The sequence below is a fragment of the Marmota flaviventris genome, chromosome 20 (genome assembly GCF_047511675.1).
Source record: "Marmota flaviventris isolate mMarFla1 chromosome 20, mMarFla1.hap1, whole genome shotgun sequence".
Taxonomy (NCBI): domain Eukaryota; kingdom Metazoa; phylum Chordata; class Mammalia; order Rodentia; family Sciuridae; genus Marmota; species Marmota flaviventris.
This window is the reverse complement of record NC_092517.1, coordinates 15,186,435-15,203,382: the sequence shown is the minus strand read 5'-3', so window position 1 is coordinate 15,203,382 and position 16,948 is coordinate 15,186,435. Positions and strand designations below refer to the sequence as shown.

The 16,948-nt window shown below is 43.1% G+C and overlaps 2 protein-coding genes across 2 annotated transcripts in view; both read left to right on the top strand.

Moving 5' to 3' along the window:
• The window catches only part of Cidec (cell death inducing DFFA like effector c), a 554,473-nt gene that overhangs the window by 29,398 nt on the left and 508,127 nt on the right, over nucleotides 1-16,948 (top strand). The window lies entirely within an intron of this gene.
• Atp2b2 (ATPase plasma membrane Ca2+ transporting 2) overlaps nucleotides 1,394-16,948 on the top strand; it is a 207,502-nt gene continuing 191,947 nt past the window's right edge. Inside the window, exon 1 of the mRNA XM_071605956.1 lies at nucleotides 1,394-1,432. The gene's annotated coding sequence lies outside the window, so the exon portion shown is untranslated. The remainder of the gene's footprint in view (nucleotides 1,433-16,948) is intronic.

Below are 16,948 nucleotides of genomic sequence, written 5' to 3'. Positions count from 1 at the left end.
TAAATAATAATACTCCTTAGTATTCCAGTGGCATTTTGCAGCTTCTAAAGCGTTTCCCCTGCGTTTCCTTATTTAACCCTGACATCATCGGAGGCTGGGATTCTAATATAGCCCCATTGCAAGGATGGGAAGCTGGAGGTCAGAGGGCATGAGGGCAGAGCGTCTGGGTGGTCTTGGGAAATGGCTCCACCTGCACTTCCTCACCGGTGAGATGAAGCTACTAGCACCTGCTTCATAGAATTGTTCTGGAAAGGAAACAGGGCAACCCATAGAATGTCCTTTAAAAAGCGGCAGATGCCAAAGATGAGCACTTCCGCGCTGAGCCGTGCGGTGGCCCCAGCAGTTTCTTAAACTGTTCACCTGCTTCTCGGCTGCCTGGAGACACCTACCTGGGGATTTCCTGACCCTTTTCAGAACCCAGGAAGTTCCTCTGGGTTGAAATCACAGATCCACTTCATGGCTGCCGCATGATCTCAGGCATCTGCCAGCCTCAGTTTTTTCATTTGTGAAATGGGAACAAGAGCAGGCAGGCTGTTCTGAGGCTGGAATGGAGCAAAACACTTCACAAGGCACTCGTCAGCCCAGCCCAGCACACAGACAGACAGTGCTCACCTTTGACTTTCACTATGTCAGGAGCCTTTGAACCTGATCATGGGCTGGAGTGGACAGGGCTGGGGTCAGCAATCACAAGGTGGGGTTTGCTCCCCACCTATAAGCCAGTGCCAGCATCCACTTTGGGAGGAATGCAGGACCCTCCCACCTTCTCCAGGCTTGGCTTCTAGCCACATCCGTGGTGAGGGGCTTTGGCTGAGAAGAACTGTCCCCTCCACGCCCCGCTCACCTCGCAGGAGGAGAAGGAAGCCCCTTTTCCCCTTTTCTTGACAAAGTAGCTCCAAGGGGGCAAATCTGTCAGATTCCATGGTGATGCCTAAGTGGTTTCCCGCCCACGCCCCTGCCAGTGTGTGAGTCACCACTGCACCGAGGCGGCGCCGTGGGAAGGGTGTTCCCTCTCCGGTTGCAGAAATGCCACTGCAGGCAGAGCTCCTGAACACCAGAACTGGGCCCCACAGCAGGCACAGCCAGGGTCCTTATGCAACTTCTGACATTGTTCAAAATCAGTGTTTCAGAAAGCCAAAACCAGGCCCCACGACAGGCACCGCTACGTTGCTTATGTAACCTTTGGCATTGTTCAAAAGCAGTGTTAAGGTTCACAACTTCCATTTGCCGGAGGCCCCAGAGAACTGGCCCAGCTCACACACCTCAAGTCCTCTCCCAGCAGCCCAGACAGAGCCTAGAGTCCTGGGGAAACTGAGCCATGCCTGAGGTCACATGGCCAGGACACCCCCAGCAGAGGTTCTCTGCCCCAGTCGTCAGAGCTCTGCTTCATTGGCCAGCCCAGTTAGCTTTGGGGATTGGAGACAGAGCCAAGCAGGTAAATATGATACATTTTATTCTTTTTTGAATGAAACAATCATGAGCAATTGTATCTTGCTGTCAGGCTGGAGGTTTGAACTCTTGATTTCTAAAAAAGAAAGAAAAAAAATCTGTCTCTAAATATAACAGTGTAGGCTAGAAACGCATGTTTACAGCCAAGTATTTCTTTATACTAAACTTTGAATTGCCAAAGCAGGGGCCGTGTGAGAGATGTGTGTGACTGAGGTGTTAAAGAGAAAGGTGCCGTATTGAGGATTGCTTTTTGCAAGGAGGGGCGATGATGGTCACAGATCCCTGTTGAGGTTAGCACCCCCGGCCCCACCTCCACTCTGCCTGTCATGCATGTTAAAAATCAGCGCATGCACACGCCGCTGCCTTGCTTGATCCGAGAGCCAAGCCACCTGCTTCACTGCGGACCGCCTTTCGTCTTTCCCCACTGAATCCACTACCTGTTCTTCTATCAGCTACTCCTAACTGTCCTGTGAGCTAATTATGAATCAGAGCTGAGTTTCAGGAAGCTGTGCGTTGGAAGAAGGGGCAAGTCAAAAATATTTGCATAGTCATTTGGGTGATGTCCACTTCCTTGGCTGCAGTCCTAAAAAAGAAGCACTTGCCCAGGCCAACAGTTACAGGCACAGACTCTAGCAGGGCGGGCAAGCAGGGTCCACACACTTTCCCACATACCTAGGTCTTGTCTGAGCCTCTGACTTGCTGGACCCGAGTCGAGAAGAGCCAGACTACAGCATTTAGCCAAAGAAACAGCAGGTCTGGTCAGGTCCTGCCAGCAGCCCTGGCCTGGTTGGAGCATTTGGTTTGTGCCAGGCTGTGCAACTCTGCGTAACAGCTTCCTTCTCTCCCAGAACAACTGTGACTATTGCCCCTTGGTTTTCACCATGACCTCACCCAGCATGGCTTTGCTACTATTTAAATCTCTTCAGCAGCTGATTCCATAGACTTTGGGGTGACATTGCTCCTTGCCATAATCAGAAGAGCCTGCAATGCCAGCACACAGGCAGCTGGGGATCCTGGAATGGATACATTAAGTCTTGACCGGGGTCCTGTGAAATGGATTTCTGTAGATCAGAGCCCATGTGCTTGTTGAGTCTCATTGGCGCATTGAGAATCTGTCTTTCTGAAGGCAAAAGTGTGGAATGCCAAAAGACAAGAGATCTGTATCTCAGATTCCTCCAAACTTTTCTTATAAAGTATCACATAAAGAAAAGCGTACCTTCTCCAGAGGTTATAAAATTAGGATCCAGATTATTTGTGTGTTAAATAGAAAAAAAATCAGAAGAAAAAAAGAAAACTTGTTATGTAGTTATGTAAAAAAAAATTGTTATGTAGTTAAGGTTATCATAAAGAAACTGAAAAAACAATATTGCATGGCAAGGTAAAATACCTCATGTTCCAGGCTGTTCTGATTCATGGTTCAGTGAAGTATTCTGTCATATTTCTGCTACTTAAAGTTCTAAGTTTCAGGATGTTATGTCTACCATAGTAGTAAACATTTATTGCTTTTATATTGTTCTCAGATCATCAGTTACTCTTTCCATATTGCTTCAGAGGCTCTGTTCTCTGTGGCTAGCCAGCCACCAGAGATTCCCTTGGACTGAGTTCCCAAGATCTATCTTGTGATAAAAGTCAGTGTTACTATGGGTTCCTTGTGACCCTTAACAGAATGTGACCCCACACCAGGATATTAGAAATCATGTGGAATTTGGAGTCAGACTTTTTTTTTTTTAACTGTGTGAGTATAAGTAGTGACTTAACCTCCATGAGCCATGGGCTCCCTCCCTGAATTCCAGAATCACTGGGCCAGATCAGCTGCCCCTCCTCTGGTCCCTTTCTCCTGTGCTAGACTTTATTTACCACACTTGTCTATCTCTCCCAGACCCCAGGAGACTCCTGAGGGTGGAGTCTTTGACATCTCTATGTCCCTGTGCCCAGCATAGAACCTGGCACATAGAACCTGGTTTTGGGTGGGTGGGGTAAAGGGAGCAGGGAAAAATGAGGGGGGGAAGGAAGGAGGAGGAGGGAAGGAAGGGAGGGAGGGAGGGAGGGAGGGGAAAATGTGAGGGAAAATGCAAACTTTAAACCCATTGGCAACTCATAATTATTAATTTCACATGGGCTGGCCTAAGTGTGTGATAAGACATGCTAAAAAATGATAGTGCTCCTGCCACATCTCACTTCCTGTGGCCAACATGGGCACCCTTATCATCTAGTAACTAGCACATGTTGAGCACTTGTTCCTTTGCTCTCCCCACAACCTGTGTGACAGGCATGCAGTGATCCTCCACATGATCCTTCACCTTTTGACAGATGACAAAGGGTGATTCACAGGAGAGGTCCAATCACCCAAGTCACACAGTTGACATATGGTTAGAGCCTGGTTCGCCTGATTATAGAGCCAGTGTGTTTTATCAGTGTACCCTCAGCACCCCCAGTTCAGACCTTTACAAGTAACAGATTTCAATGAAAAAAAAAGTCTTTGCATAAATTAATGAATGAGTCACTATTCCCCCACAGTTATTCTCCCTCTGGATTCCCAATCTCAGTTGTAGTTCTTTCTTCTTGGCACCTGTGAGAATTAAAACAAAACCCCTGAGGTTAAACAGGCCTGGGTTCAAATTGGAGTTTTCCCTGTCACCCTGGGAAATCATTCCATTAAAATGGGACTGATCTTAGAGCCTTCTTGTCTTAGGCTTGGGTCTCCCAGAAGCAGACCATGAGACATGGATTCTCATGCAAGTAATCTGTTGGAGAGGCACAGACACCTTGGTAGGGAGGAAAAAATGAGGCAGGAAAAAGGAACGAGTTACTAAGCAACTTAATTACGACTGTGGCCAACTGGGGCTCTGTGACACTTGGGGACTCTGACAGCTAGTGCAAAACCCACGGCTCATAGTTTTCCCACTGGAAGGGAGGGGAGGCTGGAATACTTATTCTCCAAGGAGAGGCACCTGCCCACCAAGCAAGGTGCTCAGACAAGGAGGTGAAGGCTCTGGGTGTGAACGGAGCCCGCCTACACCACAGAGGTCGGATCTCGGGGGATGAAGGCAGAGCAGCCACAGCAGAGCCGCACCAATGGGCCGTCTCTCTGAGGATTAAGTGGATTCCTTTGTATCAGGCTTGGAGAATGATCCCATATTAAGCACTCACTGTGTGGTGGCACTCTACATTCTTAAGTTTCCCTTACCACAACAAATACCTGAGACAATCAACTGAAAGAGAGGGAGAGTTTATTTTGGTTCATAGTTTGGGAGGTTTCAGTCCATGATCAGTTGACCCTGTGGCCTTGGGGCCCGTGCTGAGGCAGCACACCATGGTGGGAACGGGAGGTGGAGAGAGCTGCTTCCTCCGCATGGCCAGGAGAGCAGAAGAGAAGAGGTCCCACAGTCTCCCTCAAGGATACGCCCCTAATGATCTGAGAGTAGGCCCCACCTCTCAAAGGTTTCACCACCTCTCAGTGGCACCAGTCTGGGGACACTGCCTTTAACATATGAGCCTTTGGGTTCATTTCAGGTTAATTTGTATTCAAGATCCAAATTATCATGGCAACTGTGTGTGAGATTCAAACAGATGCCCGAGTGCTCCACAGAACCCAGTCTTCAATCTACACGCAGCAATGTGCTACTGAGTTGTCAGGCACTGGGGACAGCTATGAGCTCCACCAGCAGGGCCCTGGCCATCAGCATTCTTGGCCCCTCCAGGAAGTTGGAGGATGAATGACCGGCACGCCGGGGCAGTACCCAGAGCACCAAAACTGGACTTCCCATCCAGTGCACCTCCCAGCTGCCTTAGAAGTGCCTGCCACCGTGTGGAGGGCACTGGGCCAGCCCTCCCACTGGGATGCCCAAGGTCTATTTTTTTGTAACACAGAAAACATGATCAGCAGATGTCTAAACAGAACATTTTTCCCAGGGGGGATTATCTTCTGCTTTGGCACCAAGATACTTTTTGCCTCCCTGGGGGGCTTCAGCTTCCCCAGGTGAAAGCTTACAAAGCCCATGATTGACAACAAGGATCTGACTTCCCTGCCACCAGCCAGCCAGCTGTGTGGCCTAAGGCAACTTGCTCTCCCTCTCTGGGTCTATTCTCTGGTCTATAAAATGGAGATGGTGAATGAAATGAAAAAAAATGTGAGAGTACTTTGGGAGATACATGCTGCCCAAGCCTGCTGGCGAGGGAAGTGATTTTATCATTGTCACAGATGTTGTCAGGAAGGATGTGATCTCAAGTCTCTGAGCCTCCTTTTTCTCTCCACCAACTATCGTCAAATCCCACAGGACCAGGAATATGTAGGTCCCCTGTGACCTACAGCTATAGAACATGACCTTGTCAGGCCTGAAAGGACTCATAGGTCCCAAAACTCTTGTGGTGGGGAAACTGAGGCCCACCGGCAGAGGACTTGCCCGAGGCCACGCAGTCTCAGTAGCAGTCAGTGCCGGGCCCCATCGCTGCTAATTCCCAGCTCAGCAATCTGCCCTACCATTTGCTGAGAGCTGGGCCCACCTTGGGCCCTCTGCCCTGACCTTTGACCCAAGCCCCTCTCCCCCTCTCGGCACCCACGTAATCGACCAGCCCCCAGGCAGGGGAGCCTGCGAGAGCGCGGGGGGCCTCTGGCTGCTCAGTTCCCCGGCTGCTGGAGCGTTCCATCTCTGCAGCAAGTCAACATTTCTGCCTCTGAGTTGGTGTATGGCAGATGGTACAGCAAAACTGAGCCTCGGGGCCTATTTTTGACTCAAAGAGGACATCGCGCAAGTGCACAGCACTCACTGATGAGGACAGCAGGTCTGGAGCGCTGGGCAGTATTCATCTAAGAATGATATTAGGAGCCCCACCGCCTGGGCTTGAATCCTGCTCTGCCACCATTAGCTGTGCACCCTGGGATACAGCAATCTCCCTGTAAGCACTTCCGTCTTCCCATTTGTTCAGTGGCTGCAGTAAAGTCAATAGATCATAGTCGGTCAATTTGACAAGCAGGTGGCCTCTTTGTGAGAGAAAAATGCAGATATGGTGGCTGGACTTTGGGAGTTGATTTCGGACTCTGGAGAAGGGAAGTGATGGGAGGGTGGGAAACTCAGAGGGCAGGAGTCCCTGGCAGGCACCACTGCGCAAGTGGAATGGAGCTGTCCAAGGTGCCAACTTGCCATCCCCAAGTAGGGTCTGAGTGGCCCCACTTGGGGGTAGAGGCTGCTGGCTGGGGTATGACCAGGCCAGGCTATGGGACCCAGACTCTTTGTCTGCTCTGAGCTGCCAGCCCTGGGCAGAGGGTGAACAGCATCCAGGGAAGGAGAGCTCTGGGCTGAGGCAGGTGAGAAGAACTCTCAGGCATGCGCCATGGCAGGAAGCTGAGGCTGGAAGGGAGAGCAGGTGGGGAGAGGGTGTCTCTGCCTGCTTCCCTCCTCCTCTCACCCCTGCTGAAGTCAGGCTTATGGGGGCTCATCCACTCCAGCTGTCATTGGGTAGTCATTTGAGGGGCTGGAGCTGTGGAGTGCTGGGAGATGGATGTAGAAGAGAGTCCCCACACAAAAGGAAGCTGGTCTCCCAGCACTAAAGCACCATGTGCTAACGTGTTTTCCTACACACCATGTTTACCATAGAAAATAGGGGAATAAAGGCATTTTTTAAAAAATATTTTTTCCATTGTCAATGAACTATTATTTTATATGTGATGCTGAGAATCAAACCCAGGGCCTCACACATGCTGGGCAAGCACTCTACCACTGAGCCCCAACCCCAGCTCAGAATAGAGGCATTTTATAGAAGGATTCTTCTTTTAAGTCCCAATGTTGATTTGGGGACCGCTATATCTTTCAGTATTATACCTGGTTTTCTTTTTTTTTCCCAATATTTTAAATACTTTTAAGAATTTTTTATTTTTATTTTTTAAATAAATGACAGCAGAATGCTTTACAATTCTTATTACACATATACAGCACAATTTTTCATATCTCTGGTTGTATATAAAGTATGTTGACACCAATTCGTGTCTTCATACATGTACTTTGGATAATGATATCCATCACATACCATCATCATTGCTAACCCCCTGCTCCCTCCCTTCCCCTCCCACTCCTCTGCCCTATCTAGAGTTCATCTATTCCTCCCATGCTCCCCTTCCCTACCCCACTATGAATCAGCCTCCTTATATCAGAGAAAATATTCAGCATTTGATTTTTTGGGATTGGCTAACTTCACTTAGCATTATCATCTCCAATGTCATCCATTTACCTGCAAATGCCATGATTTTATTCTCTTTTATTGCTGTGTAAAATTCTATTGTGTATATATGCCACATTTTTTATCCATTCATCTACTGAAGGGCATCTAGGTTGGCTCCACAGTTTAGCTATTGTGAATTGTGTTGCTATAAACATTGATGTGGCTGTGTCCCTGTAGTATGCTGTTTTTAAGTCCTTTGGGTATAATCCGAGGAGAGGGATAGCTGGGTCAAATGATGGTTCCATTCCCTGATTTCCAAGGAATCTCCATACTGCTTTTCATAATGGCTGCACCAATTTGCAGTCCAACCAGCAATGTATGAGTGTACTTTTTTCCCCACATCCTCGCCAACACTTATTGTTGTTTGTCTTCATTTTTATTTTTTAAATAAATGACAGCTGCCATTCTGACTGGAGTGACATGATATCTTAGCATTTCTCTAATTGCTAGAGATGATGAACATCTTTTTCATCTATTGTGATTGAAGACACTGAGAAGTGTCTGTTCAGGTCCTTGGCCTATTTATTCATTGGGTTATTTGTTTTTTTTGGTGCTTAGCTTTTTGAGTTCTTTATATACCCTAGAGATTAGTACTCTATCTGATGTGTGAGGGGTAAAAATTTGCTCCTAGGACCTAGGCTCTCTGTTCACCTCACAGATTGTTTTTGTTTTTTTTTTCTGAGAAAAAACTTTTTAGTTTGAATCCATCCCATTTATTGATTCTTGGTTTTAATTCTTGCACTATAGGAGTCTTATTAAGGAAGTTGGGGCCTAATTCCACATGATGAAGATTAGGGCCTACTTTTTTTTTCTACTAGACGCAGAGTCTCTGGTCTAATTCCTAGGTCCTTGATCCACTTTGAGTTGAGTTTTGTGCATGGTGAGAGATAGGGGTTTAGTTTCATTTTGTTGCATAGAGATTTCCAGTTTTCCCAGCACCATTTGTTGAAGAGGCTGTCTTTTCTCCAATGCATGTTTGTGGAACCTTTGCCTAATATAAGATAATTGTAATTTTGTGGGTTAATCTCTGTATCCTCTATTCTATACCATTGTTATACCTGTTTTTCTGACCCATAAAAAGTAAGTTTCTTGTTGGGGTCATGTAAATTGAAATCCTATTTTATTTCAGTTTACTAATCTATATTTCTCACTTGGAGGGTAAGACATCTTCCTGGATCATTAAATATCATTTGAAAATGCACAATATTTTATCCTATGGCTGCTCAGTAGTTTATTGAACTAATTCCCTTATACTGGATATTAAAGTTATATTCAAATTATTGTCATGATTTTAAAAACAACAACACTATAATGAATGTCTTCATAACTATGTCTGCACCTGCCAATAAAAGAAGTTCCTGAAAAGTGAAATGACTGGGTCAGAAACTGCAAATTTTTTCCTTTGTTGTTTAAAAAATATATTTGATATCTACAAAAGAAATTATCCATCATATATTTTGGTTTAATAATTCAATGTATATTGTGAGCAATGCAACTCAAGCATGAGAATGTCACCAATGATTTGCTATTGAGTCCATCCCAAAACCCTGCCTCTCCCAGAGGAAACAACCATTTCTTTACTTTAAAAAAACTGTTATTTCATGACTGTATTTCTCACACCACATATTGTTTAGTTTTGTCTTTCTTTTATCATACCACATGTAACCTTCTGAGACTTGATGCTTTAGGGCAACATGGTGTTTCCCAGATTGATCTCTGTGGCTGGGGCAGCTAGTCCCTGGCAGGATGAGGTCACATTCATCCTCATGCTGGTGGGCATGTGGATTGCTCCCAGGGTTCTACTTTTGTAAACAATGGTACTGGAGACATTTCTGACCTGGGTGCCATTCACCTAAGAAAGGAATATAGGGAGGAAAACAGATCAAGAGTTCAGCATGCACGGGCTTAAAGAGAGCTGTCTGCAGGCCAGAGCTGGTGTGATATAGGTGCAGGGCTCCAAAGAGCATCGATCATCCCATGAGCTTGGCTGAGCTAGAACATGCTGGGGTCAGGCTTTGCTGCCATGGTCAGCAGTGTGGGGCTCATGAAAGGGACCCTCTCCTGGGCCTCCCTTCAAGCAGGCAGAAACACAGTTGTAAAGGGTGTCTGCTCTTCAGTCTCAATGGCACTCAGTTTGAGCTTCCCAGCATGCAGGGCATGTACTGCGATGGTACATAAGAGGATCTCAGGAGGGATTTAAATGAGAGTCCATCACTGATAGGAAAATTCGTCCATTGTCAGCTCTCTTTCCTTCTGCCGGGTACATCAAGGCAAGACGTTCCGTCTGGATCCATTGAATCCTTAACCACCACCCTCTCCCCTCTCAAATGTTTGCTAAACTCCATTTGAGCTGAGAGCAGACTCAGGGCCTTTGGTGGGCCATAGCATCTATTAAACTTAAGGACATCCTGTGGTTTTCCCGCTCTTTGTCATGGTCTTTCATTTGTTAGGAGTGGTACTAGTTTTCCCCTGGTGGGACTACAAAAAGCTCCTCTTAAAATAAATGCATTTAAGTTTCAATCAATCAAGTTAAGAAAAAAATCATAAAGTCAATAAAAGGACAGATAGTAACCATCATGACAGTCATAATCCAGTAACTGAGGTTTGGGAAATGCTGAAGTAAATCAGCCATTCCCCAGCTTTTGTCTCGGGACCTTTTACTCTTCAAATTTACTAAGGACACCAAAGAGTGTTGCTTATGAAGGTGATTATCTCCCTCTATATTTTCCATATTAGAAATTCAAACACTTCAATAGTCTATTTCTTAATTTATTTTAAAATAACAATAGTAAACTCCTCACAGTAACATAAAATATTTTATAAAAAAATAACTATTTTTTTCCAAAACAAAAATTAGAAGAGTCATGTTGTTTTATATTTTTGCAAATCTCTTTAATTGAAGACAGCAGAATTCTCCTTGTATATAGCCAGTTGTGATATGATGCTTTGTTTGATGTATATGAAGAAAAATCCAATCTCATATAGATATATTTTTAGGAAAAGGTAGAGTATTTTCATAACCTTCTACAATCATCATAGATATTCTTCTATGATACTATACTAAATTCAGCTATTGATAGTGTTTAAGTCTGCTAGGGCTGGTATAACAAAATAACTCGTGGATGGGTGCTTAAACAACAGACATTTATTTTCTCAGAGTTCTGGAAGGTGAAAGTTTAGGATATACGTATCTGCAAGCTTGGTTTCTCCTGAGATCTTTCTTCTTGGCATACAGATGGCTGCTTTCCTCTGTGTCCTCACATGAACACAACCATGGTGTCTCTGTGTATCCACATTTCCCCTTCCTTTTAGGGCCTCCACCAACAGCCTCATTTTACTTAATAGCCTCCTTTAAGATCCCTGCCTCCAAATATAGTCACATTCTGAAGTTCAGGGAGTTAGAGCTTCAACCTATGAATTTGGGAGAGATAGAATTCAACTCACAGCAGTTAGGATCTTTAAAATCAGCTGTAATGAAGAATCTGAAGCCATTACAATGAGCTTCTCATACTAACAGGTTGAATATCCTTATTCAAAACGCTTGGGACCAGACGTGTTTCAGATTTTGGAGCTTTTTGGATTTTGGAATATTCACATTGTATTGACAGATTGAGCACCTTTAATCTGAAATGTGCCTCTAATCTGAAACTTTTTTGAGTAGACACAATGTTCATTTCAGATTTTGGAGCATTTCGGATTTCAAATTTTCAGATTAGAGATGCTTAACCAGTATACGTTAGAGCCTTCCACCTTTTTTTTTTTTTTTTTAAATTTACACTTGGATGACTCTTTTACCCAGGCATGATTTTATAACATCATGCATTGTTCATTTGGAAAATATTGGCTCGGGCTGGGATTGTGGCTCAGCAGTAGAGCACCCACCCAGCATGTGCGAGGCCCTGGGCTCGATCCTCAGCACCACATAAAAATAAATATACAAAATAAAGGTATTGTGCCCAACTACAACATATATATATATAGGCTCACTGAATCACATGCTTCTTCTAAACATTTGCACATTTTGTCATACAGTCTCAAAAAAATTGCATTTGTGACCTCATACTGACCTCATCAGTAGTATCTTAAAGTACTGGGAAGCCAGCAAGCTCATGATAGCAGATACAAATTTTCCCAAAGTTCTTATGTTAGACGTTCACATTTTGTCCTCATTATCAAATGCTGTCGGTTGTTTTCCCAAAAGTGAATAGGCTCACTTGGTACATTTTTTGAGAAACCATCTGCCAAACTTACCCAAGTCAGAACCACCATCATTTGCAGGTAGTTCTTTTGTGGAAAGTGGTGTTCCACTAGCAACCTTCAGACTTCAGTGGGCAGAAGTGCCTTATGCAAACTTCCCATTTTTTGTTCTCAAAGGTCTAGATTTAATAAAATTACAATTTTCATCACTTCTCAGGACATTCCTAAGTGAAACTGGCTTTTTTTTTCCACAAGTGCACAACAAATGAACATTATGACAACTGCCAGTTTAGTTTGGAGCCAACTGTTAACTTAATGTGGGGGCACCAGTAGCTTCATTCACCATTATTTTGTACCATCATCAATGCAATTGTCAACACTATGAAAATGACAAATAATGTCTTAGTATTACTAGGAAAACAGTTTGACCTCTTAGACCTCTGAAAGGATCTTTGGGAACCTTCCACAGACTATGAAACACACTTTGAGAACTGCTGACTTAGGAAAAAAAAAAAAAAAAAAGCTACAGGAAGAATTTGCAGCCAGACATTGAAGAGTTTCAGAAATGACATTGAAGCTGGAGTCACAAGTCCTGGGCAAAACCTCTGCTCTGGCAGTAGACAACTAAATGGTCTTGAGCAAGTCACAGCCTTCTGGAAGCTGGATGCTCCACACATGTATTAATGTGTGTTCTGTTGCTATAACACAATACCTGAGGCTGGGTGATAACTAAAGAAAAGAGATTTATTTAGCTAACAGTTTTGGAAGTTCACAGGCATGCCCCAGCATCAGCTTGAATCTGATGAGAGCCTCAGAGTGGATGGCATCACAAAGGCAAGAACAAGAGTGACAGGGAGAGATCACATGGCAAGACAGGAAGCCAGAGAGAATAGGGAGGGACTAGACCTGTCTCTTTTGTAACAACTCACTCTTGTGTGAATATTTAGGGTCCCCACAAGATCTACCTTAATCTCTTCCAGTGATAGCATCCCCAGTGACCAAAACACCCTCCACTAGACTTCATTTCTTAAAGTTCCCCCACTTCCTGACATCACCACACTGAGGATCAAGCTTTCAGCACATGGACCCTTGGGGAACACACTCAAACCATAGCCAAACCATAGTGCTACATAAAGGACAGTGGGTGATGCCTGCCTCCAAGAACTGTGGGAGGGGAGGAAATAAAGCATAGGCCTGAGAGCACCTCATAAATGAAAATGCACAGCTCTGAGGAGGAATTGGCAATAAATGGGAAATGAGGCAGAGCTGGGAATATTCAGATCCCATGTTCCCCTAAAGATAACTGGCAGGGCAAGCAAGGCCCTAAGACCTTGAAAAAGATTCGCACATGGATTTCTAGTTTTAATAATATTGCATCTTTTCAAGTCTCCCCTTACTGTACATACTCCTAGAAGTTCATAGATCTGCTTACCTCCTGGCAGGACAGGTGAGCCATCGCCTGAGTCAAGCAGAAAACTGGGAGCCCACAGAAAATGACAGGGATTTCCGAAACTGTGATTTGAATAGATGGTATTCTGGAAAACTCCAGGCAGGTGGGGAGCACTTGTTGAGAGGTTGTAGGGGGGCTTCTTATTCCAAGAAGATGGGGTCGAGGTACTTTCCTATATTCCTCCCACTAAGTACAACAGCAACAACAACAAAAAACCCTTAGACATTGTATGTAGAACAAATATAAGAAAATTCTGAAAGAAGAACACAGACCAAGGCCCCAAGAAATAGTGGTGGGAATTCTCTGGGTCCTCTTTTTGCCCCATAGATCCCAGGGCTGAAGCTGAAGATACCAGAAATGAGAAAATACCAGTGAGCAGACCAAACCCATCCCCAGCAGAAGCCTGCTTGCTCCAGCTAAGGAACCAGAAAGGGTGACCTAGCCAAACACACTTTTAGACAAAAACAGCTCTGCTTCAGCCAAACAGCACAGAAAACACTGAGGTCCATGCTAGCAAAGACCCAGTGGGAAAACTAGACTTATACCCTCACCAGACTATAGTGAGGAAACTCAAACCCCCAATCCCCATTGGAGTGGTGCCAGAGAAGGATAAGTAGAGAGCCAGGACTTTGATCCCCACTAGTTAGCAATACCTCACCCCAAACCCCCACGGTGCCAGAGGAGACCACATTGGAGCTGTAGCAGGCACTCCTAACTGCCCCTCCAGCCAGGGAGGTCTCAGCAGAGGCCCAGTGGGGAGCTGGAATCCCCCTCCCTGTCCTGCCCAACAGCAAGGAATTCCCCCTCAGGTGTCAGTGGAGGTTGATTGGGACTTGTACCCCCTACCTGGAGTTAACAAGCCAGCATCCTCTTCCCCTGGTGGAGTGATTTCAAAGGAAGCCAGCTGAAATAGAAAGTTAAAACAAGATCCAGAGTCTCATAATAGATTCTTCCAATGCATGAGTTTCCACTAAAATTCACTTATCATAGCAAGAACCAGCAAAATCTCCAACTGAATGATGAAAAAAAAAAGACAATAAATGTCAACAATGCCATGGCAGAGATATTAGAACAATCTAGTAGTGAAGATTTCAAAGCAGTCCTCAAAAAAAAAAAAAAAGTTCCAAGGGACAACAATGAACACGCTTGAATCAAATTTTAAAAAATGAAAAGTCTTAGCAAAGAAATAGAAGATATAAAGGAAAACCAAATGGAAATTTTAAAACTGAAAAATAGGTCTGAAATTTTAAAAACTCAATGGATGTGTTTAACAGTAGACTGAAGAGGACAGAAGAAGGCATCAATAAACTGGAACATAGAATGATAGAAATTACCTAATCTAAATAATAAGAGAAAATGGATTAGAAAAAAAAGTCAACAGATCCTTAAGGACCTGTGGAACTACAAAAAGGGGATTCATCCCTTTGGACTCCTGAGGGGGGGGGGGAGAGAGAGAGAGAGAGAGAGAGAGACTCAAACCATAAGAAGAAACAATGGCTGATCCCCCCAAGCCCCACAGATTCAGGAAGTTAAGCAAACCCCAAAGAGGATAGATTCAAAGCAATCCACCATTTACAAGGTTAAAAACAGTTAAACTTTTGAAAACTAAAATCAAAACAAAAAATTTTGAGAGCAATGAGATAGAAATGATCCCTCACATATGGTGGCAGGGGGTGGGGGGCGGCAATTAGAATGCCAATAGATTTCTCATGGGAAACCATGTTAAAGTATTTTTGAAATGCTAGGGGGAAAAATAACTCTATCAACCGAATATCTAGCAAAGATATTCTTTGGGAATGAAGGGGAGATTAAGACATTCTCAGATGAAGGGAAAGGAAGAGAAACTTGTTGGCACAAGACCTACCCTAAAGAACCACCTAAGCTAGGTGCAGTGTGCACCTATAATCCAAGCAACTTGTGAGGCTGAGGCAGAAGGATTGCAAGTTTAAGGCCAACCTCAAAAACTTAGTGAGACTCTCAAAAGTAAAATAAATAAATAAATAAAAGGACTGCAGATGTAGTGCAATGGTAAAACACCCCTTGGAACAATCCATTGAAAAAAAAAAAAAAAAGACTAAAGAAGTTCTCCAAACAGAAAAGAAGCAGGGTTTTTTTGTTTTTGTTTTTTTTTTTTTTGGGGGGGGGGGATTTGGAGACACCATCAAGAAAGAACCAAGAACATTTTAAGTAAAAATATGGGTAAATGCAATAGGCAATTAACTTTCCTTTGCTTCTTGAGTTTCCTAAATTATGTTTGATGTTTGAATCCAAAATTATAACACTATCTGATATGATTGTAGATGTATGTAAAAAGAACAAAAACAAAACAAATATGAAATGGCACACTTAAACCTTAACATATCAATAATTATATTATATATAGGTGGTCAAAAATACTATTCAAAAGACAGAGGTTAGCAGAATGGATTGGAAAGCATGACCAATTATATACTGTCTATGAGATATTTCAAATACGATATGGGAAGGCTGAAAGTAAAAGGATAGAAAGATTATATCATGCACATTTTAACCAAAAGAAAGTAGGAGTCGATATGTTAATATCAGAAACGGTTGACTTCAGAGTAAAAAAAAATTATTAGGACTAGAGAGGATATCTTATTTTAATATAAGGATCAGTCCATCAGGAACACATAGCAATCCTAAATGTGTTTATTCAAAACAACAGAGCTACGAAATATGTGTAACAAAAACTGATAAAATTGGCCACAATTACAGCTGGTGACTTCAACACCCCTCTCTTAATAACTGATAGAACAACTAACTCAACAACACCATGAACTACAGGATCTAATGATATTTATGGACTACACCAAATAACAGCAGAATACACATTCTTTTTAAACTTTCACAGATAACGTACCAAGATTGATCATTAAGATGGGTCATAAAACTTGCTTCAGCAAAATTAGAGTTGAAATTATAGAGCATATTTTCTCTGACCATAATGGAATCAAAATAAAAATTATAGTAGGATAACATGAAAATCTCCAACCTCTTGAAAACTAAATAATATACATAAAATAACTCATGGTTCAAAGAGAAAGTCTAAATATAAATTTAAAAATATGTTGAACTGAATAAAAATAAATATACAACATATCAAAGTTTGTAGGACATGGCTAAGGCAATGTTGAGAGGGAAATTTTATGGCATTAGGCATTACTCACAAAGATAAAAAGCCTCAAACCAATAGTCCTAACTCTCATTTGGGGAAAAAATTTTTAAAAAAAGAAGAGAAAAATAATCTCAATCCAAAGAAAGGAAATCATAAAGCCTTAAGAAAGAAAATAATAATGAAAAGATCAAAAATCTAAAACAGAAAGACAAGAAAATCAATGAAACAAAGAAACTATTCTTTCAAAGGATCAATACCACTGACAGAATTCAAGCAATACTAATCAGAGAGGCAGAAACAGAAAAATTACCAAAATCAAGAATGAAATAGGGGGCATCACTACAGACCCTGTAGACATCAATAGGAAAAGAATACGATGAATAACACTACTCACATAAATCTGAGAAATTGAAAATGGGACTAATGCCTTGAAAAACACAAAACTCTTCCAGTTCGTCCAATATGAAATGAATAACTTGAATTTAATTTTCTTATAATTACTA